General features: G+C 52.8%; 1 long non-coding RNA gene across 2 annotated transcripts; it reads left to right on the top strand.

The window, feature by feature from the left end:
• The first annotated feature begins 222 nt into the window (after nucleotides 1–222).
• Nucleotides 223–7,257, top strand: LOC129543265 (uncharacterized). 2 transcript variants are annotated; one of them, XR_016036079.1, is made up of 3 exons: nucleotides 223–1,056; nucleotides 3,798–4,091; nucleotides 5,637–7,257. It is a non-coding gene; the product is annotated as an uncharacterized LOC129543265 (long non-coding RNA). The 2 variants fall into 2 exon arrangements; XR_008683270.2 differs by having other exon boundaries at nucleotides 3,779–4,091.
• The last annotated feature ends 14,415 nt before the right edge of the window (nucleotides 7,258–21,672 follow it).

The following is a 21,672-nucleotide window of genomic DNA, read 5'->3' as shown; positions in this document are numbered from 1 at the left end:
TACTGTGTAGTTCACAAATGTGGCCAGGAGGTGGCAGTCGTGACCAATGAGAAAATCCTGCCTCTCTGCCTCATTGCCCGGTGGATGCTTCCTGGACCTAATCTGATTCTTATGAAAGCGATTTCCTTCTTAGGAAAACATCAGGCCCAAACAGAAACTAACCTCATCCTGCAGATAAAGACTGTTTGTGCCTCCCAAGCTCTCTTAGCTCTAGCCAGACCCTCGCTGAGTACTTTCCCAGCAACAAGAGGCTGGCACGTCGTGGGAAACTGAGTGGGCACAGGCCTCTCCCTGCAGCCCCACCGTCTTATCAGAAGGGGACCAAAGCAGGCGGGCTCTGCAGACTGCCAGACTGATCCCAGCCCTGGGAAGGCCAAGCAGCTGGAGGATTCTGCAGGAAATAGCAGGAAGCCGGGCGGCGGTTGTGTTGAGGTCACTGTGCTGGTCCCTCGTCCTGAGTCACTCACACCAAGTGCTTTCCCACCAGCAACGCCCGTGCGCCGCCCTCACGCAAACACGGGTCCAATGGTCTTTCCCAAGAGGTGATCATTGAATCGGCATCCTCGCCACCTCTCTAGCTACAGATCTAGGCCGGCTGCTCGGACAGCGAAGGGTTCTGGGAGGACTGGGAAAGCCACTTAAGGAGCCCAGACCTGATCCGGCGGCTGCCAGTTGAAGATTTCCAGCCGGAGAGGGCAGATGGAGCAGAACACAGAAGAGGTGAACGGGAGGAGACAGAGGAAGCTCTCCGCCATCCCTGCCTCTCAGCATCCAGTCACTCTTCTCGTGCTTCTCATAGCACGCTGCGCCGAGCAGAGATGCTTCCTCGGTTCCTTCCTCCGCCTCATCCTTGCCAAAAAAAATGGCCCTGTTTCCATCGAGTCCCCAGTGAGACAAGTGATGGCAGAAGAGCTCGTGGGCTGTGGCATCAGAGGGACCCAGCTTCAGGATTTGGAGACGTAGGAGAAGCCCTCAAACCTCTGTTTCCATGTGTATCCTGTCGGGTGAAAGTATTTACTACAGGGGCTGCTGCGGGAATGGAACCAGACCAGACAGGTAGGCCCGCAGGACGGTGCCTGAGAGGAACACGCGCTCGGTAAGCTGGGCACCGCAGACCGGGGCTACCTGGGGCCTGGTCACGGAGCAGAGCAAGCTCACCAGCAGGTGTGATCCAGCGCCGGGGCTCGTCCCACGCACGATTCTAGACTCTGCACAGGAGTGCACACTCACACACCCCCATGCGCGCACACACACACACACACACCTGCATGCACACACACGCACGTATACACACCCACACACGCACACACATACACACCCACCTGCATGCACACATACACCCCTGCATACACACACCCGCACGTGCACACACACACACACACCTGCATATACACACACACACACATATATACACCTGCACGCACACATACACACCTGCACGCACACACACACACCTGCATGCACACACACACACGCACGTATACACACCCACATACACACACACATACACACCCACCTGCATGCACACACACATATATGCACGTATACACACCCACACACGCACACACATACACACCCACCTGCATGCACACATACATCCCTGCATACACACACCCGCATGCACACACACACACCTGCATACACACACACATACGCACGTATACACACCCGCACGCACACACACACACCTGCATGCACACACACACATATACACACCTGCACGCACACACATACACACCCACCTGCATACACACACACACACACGTATATACACCTGCACGCACACACACACACCTGCACGCACACACACACACCTGCATGCACACACACACGCACGTATACACACCCACATACACACACACCTGCATGCACACATACACCCCTGCATACACACACACACACACCTGCATACACACACACGCACGTATACACACCCGCACGCACACACACATACACACCCACCTGCATGCACACATACACCCCTGCATACACACACCCGCACGCGCACACACAGACACACACACACACCTGCATACACACACACACGCACATATATACACCTGCACGCACACACACACACCTGCACGCACACACACACACCTGCATGCACACACACACACCTGCATGCACACACACACCTGCATACACACACACACACGCACGTATACACACCCACATACACACACACCTGCATGCACACATACACCCCTGCATACACACACACACACACACACTTGCATACACACACACACGCACGTATACACACCCGCACGCACACACACATACACACCCACCTGCATGCACACATACATCCCTGCATACACACACCCGCATGCACACACACACACCCCTGCATACATACACCCCCACCTGCATGCACACACATGCACGTATACACACCCGCATGTATACACACCCATACACATACACACACACACCCCCACCTGCATGCACACACACACACCCCTGCATACACACACCGCACACTGAGGCACAGAGGGCCCCTGCTCCTTCTCACAGCCCCAGGTCTGCTCCATGGTGACTGCAGGTCTCCCTTTTCCATCCGCATGGGTCTGCATCTGGAGAGCCCACCCGGGAGTCAGCTCCCCGGGGTTCTGCCCGCTGCAGTGCCCCTGACTCCTGCCACCATCCAGGGCTGACCCGAGCAGGCCTGCGCCGCTCCGTGGCCAGAGTCAAGTCACCTGCTGCCTGATAGAAATGTTTGTTTGTGGGGTCAGACACCTTGAGGCCAAGCCCAGGCTTTGCACGTACTGGAACCACCAGGAAGGGCAGGTGTCCCGTGAGGTTAGGAAGAGGGTGGCTCCTCACAGGAGCCTCGCGAGCATAAGTCCCCTGATAAACACTGCGTTCCACCTGCCAGCCCGGGCAGGGGCCTGTCCCTTGGAGGAGAACCCGGAGTGCAGCAGGGCCTGCGGGCTCTTCCCGCCCAGCATCCGGGGAGAAGCGCACCGTGTGGAGCTCAGCCCTCGCCCAGGTCGAGTCTAGATGCCTTCCCGTGACCAATGGGGTGGGCAGCAAGTGGGTCGGCTTGCCCTGTCCACGCAGGACCAGGGGTTGCTGCCAGGCCCAGAACTCCTAGTGCAGCTGGACTCGTGTGACAGAACCTGTGAGCCCCGGCGTGCTGCTTCCTATGCCCCGAAAGTGGTTCTGAAAGTTGGTTTGAAATGGGTTTCCCCATCAAGACAAGGGGGCTTGGACTGCGCTTGTGCAGGACTCCCTAAAGGAGATCAAACCCTTTCTAGGCCTCGTGTGGATTCCACGGTAAGGCCTGACAAGTTTCGGGGGACCAGACCAAGATCAGATTTGGGGGGGAGTCAGCAAGAGAGGTCAGGGAATGCAGAGGACACGGGGGAAGGTACACAGATGCCCGGGGAGATGAAGGATCCTGGAAGCCACTTAGGACTTCGGATCTGCCTCAAGGGCGACGGGGCACCGTCTGGAGGTTCTCCCACGGGGGTCCCCTGACCGCAGAGTGAAGCCCTGTTCTCCCACGGGGGGCCCCCTGACTGCAGAGTGAAGCCCTTCTGCCCTCAGGGCTGGAAGGCGGGTGCAAACTCAGCAGGGAGGAGCACGCACTTAGGAGGAAGGATCTGGGCTTCCCGATGGTGGGCAGGGAGGGGGACCCTGAGATCTCGGCTTCAGCATTGGGGTCAGTGGAAGGGGAGGGGTTGTTTGTTCAAAGGGCCAACGAGCTGCCAAATCCGAGATCGGGGGGCAGGTGTGCACAACTAGGGGAGTCTGCATTTTGCTTCCTTAGAAATTCCATCTCCTCGCAGCCTGGAAATTTCCATCAGCCCAGACCCAGCGCCCGTGGGGCAGTGCCAGAACCGAGAGAATGCAGCAACGCAGAACGAAGGGCCGGTCCTCTGGGAGGCGCTTGCTGTCTCTCCACGTGGGACGAACCCAAAGCCCGTTGTCCTTCAGGCCCGGATAGATTGATTTCTCTGTGTCTCCAGACGAGGCCCGCATGGGGCACGGGGCCTGCAGGAAGGCACTTAAAGTTGAAATATTTTCATAGTGTTTTTCTAAAAGGAAGGACAGTGCGAATAAATACACCTGCTGCACCCATGGTAAGTTTAACTTTTTTTTCTGTTTAACTATATTAGTAAACAAACACAAAGGCACTCAAGGACACACCTATCTCTCACTACCGGTCAGGCAGTGCAGGAGCAGACAGGCCAGGCTTCTGAACGGAAACCTTTTGATCGAAGCCACATCGACTTTGCACAAATGACTGTTCATTCTTCAAAATGCATATTTTATAATACAAACATTTTAATTTTTCTCTACATGTATTTTCTTTATTTGTTAATGTCATCTATTTATGTATTTTTCATTTATTTATTTAAGACAAAAGCCGGGATTAACAAAATTGAACCAAAAATACACCCAGAAACATAACCTTACAGTATCAGAACCTCCTCTCTCAAAAGCAAGGAAGTTCCATAGCTAAATTATGAAAACTTGGTAGGCTTCCATGAGATTTTGAAAATAGTTTCATGGCAAGATGGCTCACATATTTTTCCATGAATAGATTAGAAACAGATTGATGACAATTGAAACAGAAAACATAAATATTACCATATTTCATGGACTTTGATACAAGGTTATTTAAATGAAGCACCACGCATGAGGAAATGCTGGCTGCTCACTGCGTGTCACGGTGCTGTCTCAGCACTTGGAACGTTTATCTTAAACATGTTAAAAGAACTCTTGGACCTATTTGAACACAGAATGTTTTAAACCGCGCATCACTCTTCTGCATGCACAAAAAGGAAATGGAGGCTAAACAAATAGGTTTAGCTTCCCAGGTGGCTCAGTGGTAAAGACCCTGCCTGCCCATACAGGAGACGTTAAGAACTGCAGGTTCAATCCCTGGGTCAGGAAGATCCCCTGGAGGAGGGCATGGCAACCCACTCCAGGATTCTTGCCAGGAGAATCCCATGCACAGAGGAGCCCAGTGGGCTGCTGTTCACGGGCTCAAGACTGAGTGACTGAACATACACACGCCCGCATGCTAGCATGACTCAAGTCTGCAGAGAGATGAGCTCTGCTCTGTCCTTGGCAGCCATGGCTGGAGTCAGACCGTCCCTCGGCAATGGCAAGTCCAGTCACGGGCAGACGGCAGCGATGATGCAGCTCATCCCAAGCTGGCCGCTCAGAACGACTCTCCCTTCCCTCTCCCAGGCTCGCCTCCTGCAGCATCCTCCTGGCCATGCCAGGCGAGGGCCTGGCTCAGGGCGTGCCAATACCAACCTCTGCCTTCCGGGAACCTCACAAAACTCCTTCCCTGCTGAGATTCGGTTCCAGTCATAGGTGGGGCTCGGCTGCGGCGGGCAGGAAGCCCAAAACATAATCTGAAACTCAGCACCGACTGTCGGTCATGACCCTGGGAGCTCGGGGAATCCCTTTGCCTTGGTTTCCCATCCCCGTAATGAAAATGGTAGCCTCATCTCCTCTATAAGTGCTGTCTGCAGGGTAAGAATTTGCAAAACATGACTGATTTGTATCCTCTGATGGTGGAACACAGAGGGATTGTTAAATACCACTAAGGCATGATTATGGGTGAACTTCCAGCTTGACCATTCAGTAAACAATGTCCTATATTCCCACAGGTATATATAAAGAGAGAGAGAGAATAGCCCCGTCTCTCAATCTCTCTCCTGTTCCTGGTGTGTGCAGTTTATTTCCCCTCTGCTTCTGGAAACAGCAGTCCTCCCCACCACACCACAGCACCCCATCACCCCATCCCATCTCATTCCTGTCTGCAGTAGGAAAGGCGAAGATCCAGCACTCAGGTCTGGTTAGAAGACCCCATCGGCCCCAGCCTGCGTTTCCCTGAAAGCTGAGTGTCACGTGTGCTTGCAGCAGTTTATCTGGGAAGAAGGTCCAGGTGGCAAGGGTGAGCGAAGGAGGAAAAGTCAACACAAGGGTGTGTTACCAGACTGGCCGCCAAGGCGACTGCCTGGAAAGAGAGCCTGCTGGGCTGGAGCACCCCCTGAGGGCATCTCAGAACCAGCGGCCTTATTTCCAGCGGGGCCTGTGTGAGTGCTGGGAGTGCAGGAGTCCTCCCCAGGCTTTAGGGGAACTACAGTGGGAGCTGGGAGCACCCCCGCTGAGCTGGGACCCACGCAAGCATCCTTAGTGACCGAGTATGGACACAGCCTCTCGACAGCCCTGCAGAGCAGGGAGCATCAACAGCAGAGGGCTCACCCCACCAGACAGGACCACCTTGTAGCTGACAGCAGTGAAGCAGGAGCGCCCAGGCTTGTACTCTACTTGGAGACCAAGAGTTTAAGCCTCTGATGAGCATGGTGAATTTTCTGCGAACATATTCAGACAACCAGAAAATGCCAACAAGATCTTATTTTAGTAGATACACAATCACAGCTCGTAATAGATATCATCTGTCTATATCTATCCATCGATCAATCAACTATCTTTCATCCGTCTATCTGCCCTACAAAGGGGACTGTCAGGATGGAGCTTAGCCATCTACATGTTCTAACGCATCACAGGCCCTCAGGAGTCTCATCTCTCCTCACAGTCTTGACTGCCACCTCTAAGCGGGTGATGCTCATCTCCACATCCTCGGTGCAAACCCCCCTCCTGAAGGGCTGACCCACATTTCAGGAATGTTCTAGATGTTCCATGGGCACTTTCAGCTCTTCGTGTCTAAGACATATCTCCTCCACATCCACAAGAAATCTCTTCCTCCTCCCGACCTCCCTGCCTCCCCAGCGGCCCTCCACCTTCCAGACCTCCCTCTCCCTGACTCCAGAGGGGCTCCCCCCGCTTCCCTGACTCCTGATCCCATCAACGGCACAAGTGATCCCGTCTGTCTGCTCCGTGCAGTCCGGCGGCCCACACCACAGTCCAGGCCACCCTTCCTTGGCGGGAGGGGCTCTAACAGCCCCCCTCCCCGCACCCTCCGTCCCCGGGGTCCCCGGCCTCACCCCGCCCACACAGGGCACTCCTGGCAGCTTCCGTTGCCCTCACTGTCCACTAACTGCAGATTTCCCACCCGGCGACGCAGAGTCCTCTGTAACTCATGTAGCCAAACAGTCACCCGGGCCTGTTCCGCCAAAACAGTGCAGAAACAGACTCACAGATGCAAAGGACAGATTTATGCTTGCCAAGGGGGAGAGGAGAGGGGAACGGATGGGCTGGGAAGCTGATATTGCAAATGCAAACGATTACATTCAGAATGGATAAACAGTATGGTCCTATGGTATAGCACAGGGAATAATTGCAGCATCCTGTGATAAACCATCGTGGAAAAGACTATCAAAGAAGAATGTCTACATGTACAACTGAGTCACTGCTGTACATCGGAGATAGGCACAACACTGCAAATCAACTACACTTCAAGAAAAAATAAAATCATAGAAAGAAGAAAACCCCTCCCAGGCTGCTTGATTGGCCACACTGAGAGAAGTGCCTCGCCCAGCAGGGACGGGACTGTATTTTCCCCAGTATTTGCTGTCCTAGCCTGCCTGCCTTCCTTTCCCCTCCCAACACACACGGGAAACAGTTACCCCTTTAAACACAAAAGGACACTTCTCTGAAATAATCAGCAAAAGTCAAAGATGTGCAGATGTCGTGTAGGGAGCTAGGAGGGAGAAGAATCAGGAAAATGCAGAAATTCAAAACTTTAAACGATAGCTGTCATGACCTCTTAGAGCCTACGTGGAAAGAGGCATTTGGGACACAAGTCCTTCCAGAAGGAGGAATCCAGGCTGGAACCAGAGAGTTCCTGCAGGCAGTCCAAAGGCAAGGACGAGCCTCTTTCCGGGCCTGCAGACAGAAGTCTGTATGCCTGGAAATTACGAGAGTCCTTTCTCCTCGACACCGAGGAGTTAACCAGGAGACTGTACATGTGGGAGCTATGACGGAAAAGGAGGAAGGGAAGAGAGGGCGGCCTGCTTCCTCCCTCTGGGCAAAGAGAAAAAACTGTCTGCATGAAACAATGAGAAGACGGTTTCATGATGAGACTTTGTGCAGCGTGTCAGCTGGTGAGCTAGTCATGCAGGGCCCAGCCTGGAGCTTGATTGACAGTGCCCGCCTCCTTGCAGCCACTCCTATAGGAAACTGCTGAAAACATCGTGTGTATGTTTATGTGTGAGTGTACATGTGAGTGCTTGAGTGTGCATGTGTGTGGTTTTGCAGCTGTGCATATGAGTTGTGTGTTTTGCACATGTGTGTGATTGTGTGTGCGAGTGTGTGCATGTTTATGTATGAGTATATATGTGTATGTTTAGTGCGCATCTGTGTGTGGTTTTGCACGTGTGCTTGTGATTGTGTGTGCGAGTGTGTGCATGTTTGTGTATGAGTGTATGTGTGTGCGTGCTTGAGTGTACATGTGTGTGGTTTTGCAGCTGTGCGTGTGAGTTGTGTGCACGTGTTTGCACGTGTGCATGTGTGATTGTGTGTGCATGTGTGTGCACAGGCATGAAGCCAGCAGGCGTACCTGCTCCATGCCACCCAGAGCTGCACAAGTCCGGTCTGATCAGGTGGGAGAGCGCAGACACAAGAGCAGACGGAAGAAAAATTGCTCCTCTCCCTTCATCTCCACTCTACTCCCAAAGGCTTTGGGGTTGAAGACGTAACTAGTGTTTCCTAACCTGCATTCGGGGACACAGACCTGTGACCCTGTGGGACCCGTCCCCTTCCCCTCCCCCAGTGGAGAAGCAGACCCTCCCCACCTCCACCCACCCTCCGCCTACACTCACACCAAGTGTCCTGCATCCTCTCTTCTCCACGGTTACTGGAGCCTCCGCCCTCAACTTCCCGAAATCAAGAATCGGTGAAGAACCCAAGGAAGTGTGCTTGGCGGCCTCCCAATGAACCGAAGTTGTGCTCGGCACTGTTTGGATAATACCACCCTAACAGAATGCCTGGAAGTTACAGAACATACTCATTAAACACAGCTACCCATTCATAAGCCCTTGAAACGTCTTAGGAGTCTCAACAAAGACTCTTCTGGGGACAGAGAGCCGGGCGGTGCCTAGGTCCTGCTTAGGAATCAGATTTTGTTTCAGAGACCACTTGCTATACTGTACTGAGACAGTATATCAAGTTTCACTGGCTGAATCAGTCCCTCCTGGCGAAAAAAAAAACAAAATATTTTGGTGACTCTGTGCCATCTGCATTGGGCAGGGAAGGGAGGCAGCGTGGCTTGCCACCTTCAGCGGGCTACATGCTCAAGCATTGTCTCATCTGATCCTTGAGCGCTGTGTGTTTTAGACGCTTCAGTTGTGTCCGACTCTGTGCGACCCTATGGACTGTAGCCTGCCAGTCCACAGGGGTTCTCTGTCCATGGGGTTCTCCAGACAAGAATAGTGGAGTGTGTTGCCATACCCTTCTCCAGGGGGTCTTCCCAAGCCAGGGAGGGAACCCGCGTCTCTTAGGTCTCCTCCGTTGGCAGGTGGGTTCTTTACCACTAGCGCCACCATCAGCCTCGATTCACAAACAGAGCAATGGAGGGTCTTGTGTTCAAAAGGGGGAGATCCTTATGTCTGGGACACGTGGATTCCTCTAAAGAACAGCTTTGGGAGGAGTTTCCTGGTGGCCTAGTGGTTGGGATTCCAAGCTTTCACTGATGTGGCCCAGATTCAATTCTTGGTCAGGGAATGGAGATCCTGCAAGCTGCAAGCTACAGCCAAAAAATAAAAAAAGAGAGACAGAAAGGCTTTGGCATTAGGTCTCCCCATCGGCCTGGCTGACCCTTTCTTAGGCCTGCACTGATGCCTTCCTCCCTCCACTGAGGCCACAACTGCATCTCAATCCGGGGTTCTCCAGCCTTTCTCGGGAGCTCCCACCTCTTCTCTCAGCTCCTAGATGGTTTCGTTGCTGTTTAGTTGCTCAGTTGTGTCCAACTCTTCTGCAACCCCATGGACTGTAGCCCACCAGGCTCCTCTGTCCATGGGATTTTCCAAGCAAGAATACGGAGGTGGGCTGCCATTTTCCTCTCCAGGGGATCTTCCTGGGCCAGGGATCGAAACTACATCTCTTGCATCTCCTGTACTGGCTGCATATTCTTTACTGCTAGTGCCACCTGGGAAGCCCTCAGATACGGAACCCACTGACTAAAGAGGCGGAGCTCTGCAACACCACTGCCAGCTCTACTGTGATCAGAGTTTTATTGGTTTCCTAAAGCACCCCAAGTCGGTGACCGATGACAAGAGAAGTTCATTCTCTTACAGTCCTGGAAGCCAGAAGTCTGACAGCAGGATGTGGGCAGGGCCAGGCTCCCTCTCAGACCTGCAGGTGATCTCTCCTGGGTCCTTGCTGGCTTCTAGCGGTTCTCTAGGAAGCTCTGGCAGACACATCACCCCAGTCCCCCAGCTCCACATGGATTTCTCCACCGTCTCTCCCCTGTGCAGGTCCTTCTCTGTGGTCAAACTGTCCCTTTTTATAATGGCTCCAGTTACATCGGACTGGGGTCCACCTGCATGAACTGAACTCATCCTGCTGTAGTTAAACTTGCAAAAAGTCTTATTTCCGAACAAGGTCACATCCACAGGTATGGGAGTTGGGACTTCAACCTGTCTTCTTTGGTGGGGAACACAACTCAACTCATATCAATAGCTCCCCTGAGAAGGTCATTTCCTAGGTAAGTAATCACTGGGGAAAGGGGAAGACCCAGATAATGTAAGATCTATTGGGTCCAAATTGACATTGACCCCTGGAGATCCAGAGTGTCATCATGGCCCTCTTGGGCCTGGCAATAAATAGAGACCTGGTCAATGTCCAGCTCACGATGGTCCAGCTTTTCCCACCGACACACCTGTGGCCACTTCCTTACAACTGTAATGGCTATACTTAGCGGCTGGATTATTTTCAACACTGGGACCCTCGTCCTTGGGATAAGTCCTATCGTAGCAGAGGACACCAAACAGAAACCTCTGAAAATATCTGATCCATCAAGGCAGTAAGTCAAAAACAATATTGCTTTCTGAGAGGAGTGGCAGAAATTTGTATCACCATTAAAGATCTCGGGGGTACAAAGTCATCGTACTAATTCTGTCTCCATTTAATGTACCGGTCTGGTCTCTACAGAAGCTGAATAGATCCGAGGGAATGACTATAATCTACAACAAACAAAACAAATAGCCACCCTGTTCTCAGGGACTGTGTTGGATTTGGTCCATAACAAACAATCACTGAGCTGGCAGATGCTTTCTTTTCAATTCCAATCAAGAAAGAGGATTAGAAACAGTTTGCAGTTATGTGGGACGGAAAACAGTATTCAGTTAGCACCTTGCCCATGGCTGTGGGAACTCTCCTGTCTTCTTCATAAAATGGCCTGAAGATGAGCGGACCACCTGAGCATCCTGCAGAACACGATGACATTGTGGTGACTGGACAGAAAAAATAACAAGTCCACCTTGGTAACATGCACGTGTTAGAGAGGACGGCAGACAGATCCCAGGAAGATTCGGGGCTTACATGTCACTGATGTTTTCAGAAGTCCAGCTGCTAGAGAATGCCTGAATGTGCCCTCCAAGGTAAAATACAAACTTCTGCATCTTGTATCCCTTACCACAAAGAAGGAAACACAGCGCTGGGTGTGCCTCATTTGATCCTGAAGGCAAAACATTCCTCATGTAGAAATACTGCTCCAGCCCATACGCTGGGTGGCGCAGAGGACATTTACTCTGAGTGGCGACTGCGGGAGGCCCACACTTCAGTTTACACATGCACACCCCCTCCTGCAGCCATACAATCTGGTGGAGCATGAGGTTGGAGATGTCAGCAGTGGGATAAGATTGCAAGTTAATCACTAAAGGGGCGTTGCCTTTAAGCTTAAATTACATATAATGGCTCATCTCTGGGGACCCTGCCTGCTGGGTAATGAGCGTTAGGCTAAACTACCTTTGTTTAGCTCACAGGAAACGTCCTGACCAGGCCTACTTGTGAACCACTGCAGGAAGGAAGAAATTATCACATTCCCTCTGGAAGCTGAACAGAACCAGGAAATGTTTGACTTTATTCCCTCCCCTTTGAGTATCAGAAAGCTTGAATTCTAACTCATACAGATAGTTCTTTGGGACATGAGTCCACCATCATCTCTAGCTACTGCCTTAAAGTCACTCTTTCTTACCACAACTCGGCTCTTGATGTTTTGACCTGTCATTCAGTGGCCAGCACAGGCTTGGACTCGGTAACAGTCACAGTGAAAGTACTGCCCAGAAATGAAGGTCTTCCAGGAGGAGACAGGAAGGCACTGCATCCTCCCGGGTTTTCCTTTGGTTCCTGAGCAGCATCAGCTGTGAGTCTCCAGCAGCATGGAATTTACAGTCCGTGTGTTGTCCTTTGTTGTACAAGCCCCATAGGATCCTCACCGGCAGGCAAAATGCAGGGAGTCCTGAGCTGCAGGGCTGTGTGAGGAGAGAGAGGACTGGTGAAAGCCTGTTTTTACTCTAAGAAGGGTCTCTCAGGACTTCCCCGGTGGCCCAGTGGAGAGGAATCCACCTGCCAATGCACAGGACACAGGTTCAATCCCAGGTCAGGGGACTAAGCCCACACACTGCAATCACTGAGCCTGCACTCTGCAGCCCGCAAGCCACAACAAACGAAGCCCACGCGCTCTAGAGCCTGTGCTCCAGGACAAGAGAAGCCGCCACGATGAGGAGCCCCAGCTCCTCACCTGGAGAGCAGCCCCTGCTCGCACCAACCAGAGAAGACCTGCCTGCAGAAGCAAAGACCCAGAGCGGCCAAAAAATTGTTTTAATTAAAAAAAAAAAAGAAATTGCCTCTCATTCCATTCACATGAGACGCTCAGAGTAGAAATCATAGAGACACACACGGCAGGGGTTGCCAGGAGCGGGGCGGGGGTGGGGTGGGGGGAATGTGGGAAATAGTGTTTGAGGGAGACGGAGATTCAGCCAAGAAAGATGAAGCGTTCTGTGGACGACAGAGGTGATGCTTGCACGAAGCGCGTGTATTTAATATTTACCACTGAACTGAACGCTGAAAATAAGTCCGATGGTAAATTTTATGTTATGCGTACTTGACCACAATGGAAAAATTTAAGAGAGCAAAGGGATGAAGCATGTACACAGCGCGCCATGGATGACCCTTGAAAACATGAAGCTAAAGGGGAAAAAAAAAACAGTCACATACAGCCTGATTCCATTTATAGGAAACCTCCAGAATAGAGGAATCCGCAGGGACAGAAATCAGCTCAGTGGTTGCTGGGGCTCGGAGGGAGACGGCGGGAAACTTCTAGGGTGATGAAAACATTTTGGACCTAGCCAGGGGTGGTGTTTGCACGCCATTGTGAATGAGCTAAATGCCACGAAACTGTTACTTTGGTGAAGTTGATGTTATGTGAGTTTCACCTCAAGAAATTTTATTTTTTAAGTCCAACAAAAATTGCTGACCAAGCCGGTGGGTATGGGCAGGAGTGAAAGGAGTGTTGGGTTCTGAGTTCGGAGGTGGCGTTTGGCCGAGACGCTCCCTGGCTCCCGGGGGTCTTCTCCAAGGACCTCCACCACAGTCTGTGCACAGCAGCCCCCTGCAGGTCTCCACAGCTTCCCATCCTCAGAGCCACAAGGCAGTGATTGATCCCCATTTCCGTGGGTTCTCTGTGGTTATCCACAGGAGACAGGGCCTGTGTCTTTGCAGACGGTCCCAAGGGGCAGAGACTCAGATCAGAGCAGCTGGGCAGGGAAAGAAAATCCCAGGCCCTGCTGGGTCCAGGGGAAGCGGGTGGTGTCTGCTCTCTGACCACGATCTCCCCTGCCCAGCTCAAGCAGGGGCTTGCAAGAAAGAAACAAAGTGAAGTCGCTCAGTCATGTCCAAAGCTTTGCGACCCCATGGACTGTAGCCTGCCAGGTTCCTCTGTCCATGGGCTTCTTCAGGCAAGAATACTGGAGTGGGTTGCCATTTCCTTCTCCAGCAGATCTTCCCCACCCAGGGATGGAACCTGGGTCTCCTGCACTGCAGGCGGATTCTTTACCGTCTGAGCCATCAGGGGCTGCAAACACCTTGCCAAAGTGCCCTGTAGGTGCCCCGTGGGAGAGGGTTGGGGCCGGGAAGAGGAGACCCTCCATGGAAAGAGGGAGGAGGGTCTGCTCCGGGAGCTGGAGGAAGAAGCCAAAGTTCTGAAGGGTGTAGGGAGCAGAAGACCGTAAGCTCAGTTCTAAGAACGACACAAAACAATCCTTTGGAGGGAAACAGCGAATCTGCAAGAAAGGGAGTGATGAAAGACCCTGTGCTGCAGCAGGTGGGCAGTGAGGGCTCCTGGATCAGTGGGACGCCAGGCAAGTTTGCAGGAAGAAGGGATTAAACTAGTGCTGACTGTGCAGAGCCCAGGAGAGGCTAGATGACAGGAACCTGAGGGGACCCTTTGGCATCCTTTTCACTCCAAAACACCACCGCCCAAAAGCCTGCAGGGAGAAAGCTGACGATGGGAAAGGACATTATGGGTGGAGTCTACCCAGGAGGGTGGGGTCCATCCAGGAGGGTGGGGTCTTTCTAGGAGGGTGGAGTCTACCCAGGAGGGTGGGGTCTACCCGGAGGGAGAGCGGGGTCCATCCCGGAGGGTGGAGTCCATCCAGGAGGGTGAGGTCTTTCTAGGAGGGTGGGGTCCATCCTGGAAGGTGGGGTCCACGGAGGAAGGTGTGGTAGGAGGGCCTGGGTACGGGGGGGCGGTGACCGTGAGCATCGTTGCAGCACTAGACCTTGGACCCACACTTGGCAGAGACCAGAGTAAAGGCGGGAGGCAGCTGCCGGTGGGAGGAACAGTGGCGGGAACAGGTCAGGACCGGAAGTGAGTGAGCGTGAGGGAAGCGGGGCGTCCGAGTACGAGGTGGGGTTTCGGGCCGGGCGCAGTGGGAGCCGGAGCGCGGGCAGCCCGGCGTGTTCCCAGGTCCCCCAGCAGTCCCAGGACCCGTTCCTGAGGCTGCAGCTGTGCAGATACTTGGGGAGGAGATTATTTTTATATTGTAATAAACACATACCATTGGTTCACATGAAATTGTAAGTTTTTTAATTTAAAAAAGACGTCAAACGCCTTTCTCCTGGCTGCCTCGGGCTCCACCCCAGGTTCACGTCCATCTGTGGTTTGGTGTGGGAGGAAGAGCATGCACGCTTTACTGAGGAATCTCTCCAATTACGGCCGACGTTCCGAGTCTGGATCTCTGCGAAGGGGTGCAGGTTTGACCCCTGGATCGGGAAGAAATGCCAACCCATTTCTCCTAGTGTTCTCTCATTTCTCTGGTGTTTTGACCTGGAGAATTCCACGGACCGAGGAGCCTGGAGGACTCGAGTCCATGGGGCCGCAGAGTGAGGGGCTGACGCTTTCGCTTTCATTTCGTAGCGATTCCACTTTTGCACCATTTGCAGAACATTAAAAATGCCAGTGAAGGCCAATTGCATCTGAATCTCCAGGCACTTTTTTTTTTTTTTTTTTAATTTCCTAGGGTTGAGAATCAGTGTCTCAGATAAACAATTTCAGATGCTTCAGGGTCAGGGTTGGGACAAAAAAAGGCATGGGACCAGCAGCTTGGAATTGAGGTGGGCGCCTGAGCTGGAAGAGTGGATGGGGAAGTGAGTCGGGGAAGCTTAGCCTGAAGGAGGGTTGGGGTCATGCAGCAGGTAAGGAGACATGGTGACTTTTTACAACTGTCTACCTTAGCAAAATGCCCATCAAGTTCTGCAGCTGATGACACTTGCAAGAGTTAGGAAGAAAGTCAGGAAGGAATGGATACATGCCTATGCATAACTGCATTCCTTTGCAGTACCCCTGAAACTAACACAACACTCAATCACCGGGCTCTGCTATAATAGTGAAGGACAGGGAAGCCTGGCATCCACGGGGTCATAAAGAGTTGGACACGACTGAACCACTGAACAGCAACAACAAATGCTCTAATATGAAATTGAAAATATAAATATTTATATTTTATCTAATATGAAATTGAAAGTGAAGTGGCTCAGTCATGTCCAACTCTTTGTGACCCCATGAACTGTAGCCAGCAGGCTCCTCAGTCCATGGGATTTTCCAGACAGAGTACTGGAGTGGGTTGCCATTTCCTTCTCCAGGGCATCTTCCTGACCCAGGGATAGAACCCAGGTCTCCTGCATTGCAGGCAGACACTTTGCCATCTGAGCCACCAGGGAAACCACCAATATAAAACACAATTAAATTTCAAAAAAGGAAGAAAGGCAGAAAAGAAGGGAGAGAAGGATGGGGTGGGGGGAAAAGGGAGAGCAGAAAATGAAAACCATCAACTTGTTAAGCTTGTCCTAGACTCCAGACGATGGCTTCAGGAGACAGAGAAAAATGAAGACAGACTAATAAAAGTGCCGCACAATCTGTTACTCCACCGTCCACAGTCAGACGGAAATTCAGAGCTGGAGAGCCCCTGACCACCTCACTGCTCCCATTTTATGGGTGAAGAAACTGGGGCACGGAGAGGTCACATGAGGGGTCACAGTGTCGCTGGGACTGGAACTCGCAGCTTTGCACTGAGCCCAGGGCTCCGGGGGGATGCTTCCCACGCACAGGCCACCCCTCCCCACAGGGTGGGTTCTGTTTTTTCATTCACAGGCTGAGGCTGTGGATGTGTGAGGCTGAGACCTAAGGTGGGGCAAGATAACACTCACTGTCTCATCACACGTGTCTTTGGAGAGCATCTTCCACGTAAATACTCAGCAAGGGTCCGCCCTCTGCAGGCAGGCACTGCGGCTGCTGATTCACTGTTCGATGGGCCTGGTGGGTCCATTGTAGCCTGGGGTCTAGCAGCTCCGGGCTTGAGCTGCACCCGCTGCTTGGAGTCTCACCCCAGTCAGCGTCTGTGATGGACTTTCCAGGGCTTCATCCGCGGCAGGAAGATGGCTCCACGCGGCAGGCCAGCCTACCTTCACCTCCACTGCCCACTGCTTATCACTGTCTCAGTCCCAGGGACCTCTGTGTCCCGTTGCCATGGCCACAAGCCTCGTCCCAGACCTCCCAGCTGCGGTGTTCACAGGTCCTGGCTGACATGCGGGGAGACACCCAGCAGTTGGAGAAGACACAGTCCTCTGAAAGCCGTCCCAAGGCTGTTCCATGGGACCCTCTGGGCTGTTGGCAGAGTCTTTCAATGGTGTCCACTTGGTGGCCGTCTGCGACCGAGCGGGGATGGTTCATTTCCCTCCTGCAGCAGCTTCCTGGCACCTTTAACCCCAATCCTAAAGAGTTAAAGAAGGTTGTTCCCGGAGCTCTAACGCTGGCTGGTCGCTAAACCCTGAAAACCTCACTGGCTGTCCCTGAAACTCCACGCTCTTGAGAGAGAAGGCCCCACCCCCGCCCCGAGGTCCAGCCTGGCCCATTCCTGGTTCTCCTGAGCCTCCTGTGACCCAAATCGGCTCCGAGACAGAGGAATCAGTGGCGGGTGAGGTAAAGAAGCACATGGTTGGGACGAGAGGTGTCCCCTCTTCACAAGCAAACGAAGGCGAACGTCCCGCGTGTAGCACAGCCTGAGTCACGGCCAGCCCTGGTGACCTGCCAGCCTGGTGACCACGGCCATCCCAAGCAGCGAGGGGCTCCCTGAACACCCACACTGCCAAGTGACACCTGTCCCTCGGGGCAGACCGCCTGCACTCACCTCGTCAGCCCTTGAGCCCGAATCCTCCACCAAGAACAGGCAGGCAGGAGGCCCTGCAGGTCAGAAAGCATCAGAAAACACTGTTTTCATGATGCACACCCCCATGCCTACACTCAGACCGCAAAGCCAGGGAGATGAGAGCCCCCGCACCCTGGGGATGAGACCCGTTGTCCCGGAGCCCGGCCCAGGGCAGGGGAGGAGGGATTGACTCACAGGGGCCCTTCACCCCGTAAGAAGGGCCCAGGGTGGGGCGGGCAGTGGCTAGTTCTACTGACCAGCCCACAGTCATTCCAGCTACCCAGAGCCCAGGGCCACCCACCCCAGACGCAGTCCTCAGTTTGGGCGTTCATCTGCCCAGAGGTACTTTGCTGAGAATTACCCTGGTGGCTCAGACGGTAAAGCATCTGCCTACAATGCCTACCATATGGGAGACCTGGGTTCAATCCCTGGGTCAGGGAGATCTCCTGGAGAAGGAAATGGCAACCCACTCCAGTATTCTTGCTTGGAAAATCCCATGGATGGTGGAGCCTGGTAGGCTACAGTCCACGGAGTCGCCAAGAGTCGGACATGACTGTCTTTCACTTTCACTTTTCAAAGGAGGAGCTGGGAAAAAAAAAAAAAAGAATATTCAAATTGAGCTGCCTCAGGGAAGCAGCTTCTTTAGAAGTAATGTCCAAAAACTAATCTCTTTCCAGTGGGAGAGATATGATCGTAAATTAGTAACTAGATAAAAATTAAAGAAAGGAGGCTGTGGTTTGAATTTCTTTGTACATTTTTGTAGTCACTTGGAATAATTCGTTCAGCTTATCTTTTGAGTTCAAATGTCCTCACAAAAATTTATGGTTTAATTTTTTTTTAATTGAGGGACAGCATGTTTACCTCTAGAACTGGCGAAGCAAACCTCAAGTTCAAGCCTTAATATTCAGACCCCATGGCCAGGCCCAAGTTCCCATCAGACCATCAGTACCACCAACTTTTAACAATATCCCAGGGATTTCCCGGTAGTTGACTGGTTAAGGCTCCTCACTTCCAAGGCAAGGGGGCTTGGGTTCGATCCCTGGTTGGGAAACTAAGGTTCTACATGATGTATGGTCCAGTAAAAAAAAAAATCCCCTAAAAGTGGGGAACAAAGTTGGTGGGTCTCAGGGATGAAAAGGCCAATGTTCAGAGGGACTGGCAACCGTCACACATCCCAGGAGAGTCTGCACACACCCATCCTCCCTCCCATCATCCCTCCCCGCCCAGCACCCACATCACTCCATTTATTCAAATGATTCCCAGGGTCTACGAAGAATGTTTAGAGGATCAAGAGGCTGGCCAGGGTCCAGCAGGAAGAAGCCTCAAACATGGAGAGAAAACTGGACTGAACTAGCTCCTGAAGTCGCCGGCGAGACACGCGGTCTCCTGAGAGACAGTTGGAAACCCTTGCACGGCATAAGACGGGCCCTCGTGCTCACTTTGCCCTGCACACGATTTCTCTCTGCCCCTCGCAGATTCACAGGCTGCGCGTGTCCCCGGGGGACGGCTGCTCCCAGACCCACCCGCGGCTGAGGCAGGATGAGCAGTGGTTACCAGCCAGGCTGGGCTGCGTGCGTGCGTGTGGTGACTCACGGAAGCCTCTGGGTGGGGAGACGGGACCCAGATCCCCTTCGTGAAGCCGTGTTCCCGGGAGAACGGGCGTGGAGGGGAAGCTGTGCAGGCTTGCGTGTGTGCTCAGTCGCTTCAGTCGTGTTTGCAACCCTGTGGACCACAGCCTGCCGGGCTCCTCTGTCCTTGGAATTTTTCAGGCAAGAATTCTGGAGCACGTTGCCATTTCCTCCTCCAGGAGATCTTCCTGAGCCCACTAGGCTCCTCTGTCCATGGGGATTCTCCAGGGAAGAAGACTGGAGTGGGTTGCCATTTCCTCCTCCAAGGGATCTTCCCGACCCAGGGATCGAACCCGAGTCTGTTATATCTACTTGCATTGGCAAGAGGGTTCTTTACCACTAGTGTCAACTGGGGAGGCCTGCCCCCTTCCACATAGACCAGGGGAAACTCCAAGTTCTTTTTTTTTTTACTGGATTTCAAGTGTTTGGAGGGCTCATGTGCCGCTGGCAGCTGCTGACTTCCTGAGCCTTAAACAAAATAAGAAGTGTCTTAGCACACGATGTGGGGTTCGGGAGATGTGGGTTCGGACGTGGCCCCTAGTCACCTCCCCTCTCCCGGCCTTCACCTCGGAGACGAGCTGCAGCTACGGCTGCTCCTGCTGCTGTCTGAGCCTCCGAGGAGAGGCAGGCAGGGTGGTCCTGCCCTAGGAGAGGCGCTGGTGGGGCCTGCTTGGAGCCGGGGCACAGAGATGTCTTCATATCTGTCTGTCACCCTGTGGTCACTCGGACAGGTGTTGATCCTGTCCCCGCCTTCCCCAGGTGAGCAGCCAACATAGAACTGGTTCCATCAGCTCCACCTCTCAGCCAAGCCATACACAGAGACACCAGGTCCCCTGAACGAGCTGACCCCAGGTTTCCAGGCCTGCCCCATCTCCAGTTGTTGGTATGGAGAGGTCACGGTCCCTCTCCTCTCCCACTGATCTTCCACTTACCCATATTTAGTTAGATGCTGAACTCCTCTCCATGAACCTGGACAATCCATGATCGGCAGGGCTTGAGTTTGTCTTAATTTGTGGCTTCATCACCCTTCCCAAACAGCTTCTGTCTCATGGCCCCAGATGGCTGTCCAGATCCAGCCATCTCATCATATTCTAGATGAACCACATCCATTGTGATAAACTGTTTTGTAATATTGAAGCCTTTCCTCATGAGAAATCCTTCCCAGAGACCCAATTGAATAAAAAAACTCAGGGGAGGGAACGAAGATCTGCTCAGTTCCTCAGCCCACCTACTCTTAATGGCCAAGCAGAAGACAACCCCTGGGGTTCCCTGGAGCATATTTAGAGAACTGCAAGACTATGTTCTAAATCTGACATTCTGCAATGCTAAGTGTTTTCAGGATTACTTGGGCTTATTTCTGAGCCTGACAAAATTAGCTCAAGGCTGATCTGTAACACGTATCAGGAAGAAGATGGCCAGATGCCCTTCCACACCCAGCTCTGCCCATCTGTCACCCAGGAGAAGCCACTTGGAAGTGAATTCCTATTAACTAATTTATCTCAGTTGGAGACTCAGCAGCTTTAGGGGAGTGGAGAGAATAAGAAAAAGATACGAGAAAATAATGTACCCTTATCCTGAAAAGAGTGTCCAATGAACATAAACCAATCAGCGGGGTCTGTAGGAATAGGACTTGTGATAAATTACTGTGAGCCATCAGGGAGGGATGGGAGCGGGGGAGGGGTGCAGGGAGCACGGGGCAGCAGATCTAAACTCCTCGTCTAGGTCTGCATTGAGTGCTGACCTTGAACAGATCTTATCTGTGTTCCAGTGACCTCCAGAGTTGGGCTAGACCAGGCTTAAACTTCTGCGGGACTTTTTCCAGCCATAAACTTCTGTGAGTCTAAGGATCGCAGGCGCTGGAGAATGTTGACAACAAGTTTGCCCAACTGGGACTTCCCTGGTGGCCCAACGTTTAAGACGCCACACTTTCAGGGCAGGGAGTGTGGGGTTGATCCCCGGTCAGGGAACTAAGTTCCCACCTGCTGCTTTGCCTAAAACGTGTTTTTAAAAAGTCATCAGGAACCCAAGTCCCTTCTAGCTCTGGGCTGTCCCATCCTCAGGCTCAGGCGTCTTGTCTCACGGTTCCCAGAGCCCTTAGTGGTCCTGGGCCCACAGCCGGACCAGCAGGGCGGCCTCGCGGGTCACCACCCTGTGCAGTCTCACAGGGCTTTGTGTTCACAAGGGCCCTGCACTTGGCTTCATGCTTTTCTGTCACCATCGTGAAATCTTTAGTACTTTTACCTTTGAATTTGTGTTTTGTGAGTGGAGTCCTAGGGGCAAAGAGACATGCCTGTGAGCAGAGGAGGACTGTGCAGTGCGGGGTCCACCCTTCCCTGTTGCCCCATTCACAGGCCCTAACCCCTGACGTCATGAACACAGAGCCCCGGGGGGCCCGCACACCCGGGAGC

The sequence above is a fragment of the Moschus berezovskii genome, chromosome 23, assembly GCF_049115385.1.
Source record: "Moschus berezovskii isolate FMDL1 chromosome 23, NW_MosBer_1.0, whole genome shotgun sequence".
NCBI classification, from domain to species: Eukaryota; Metazoa; Chordata; class Mammalia; order Artiodactyla; family Moschidae; genus Moschus; species Moschus berezovskii.
Note: the sequence above shows the minus strand (reverse complement) of the source record. Positions and strands in the feature narration are given on the sequence as shown.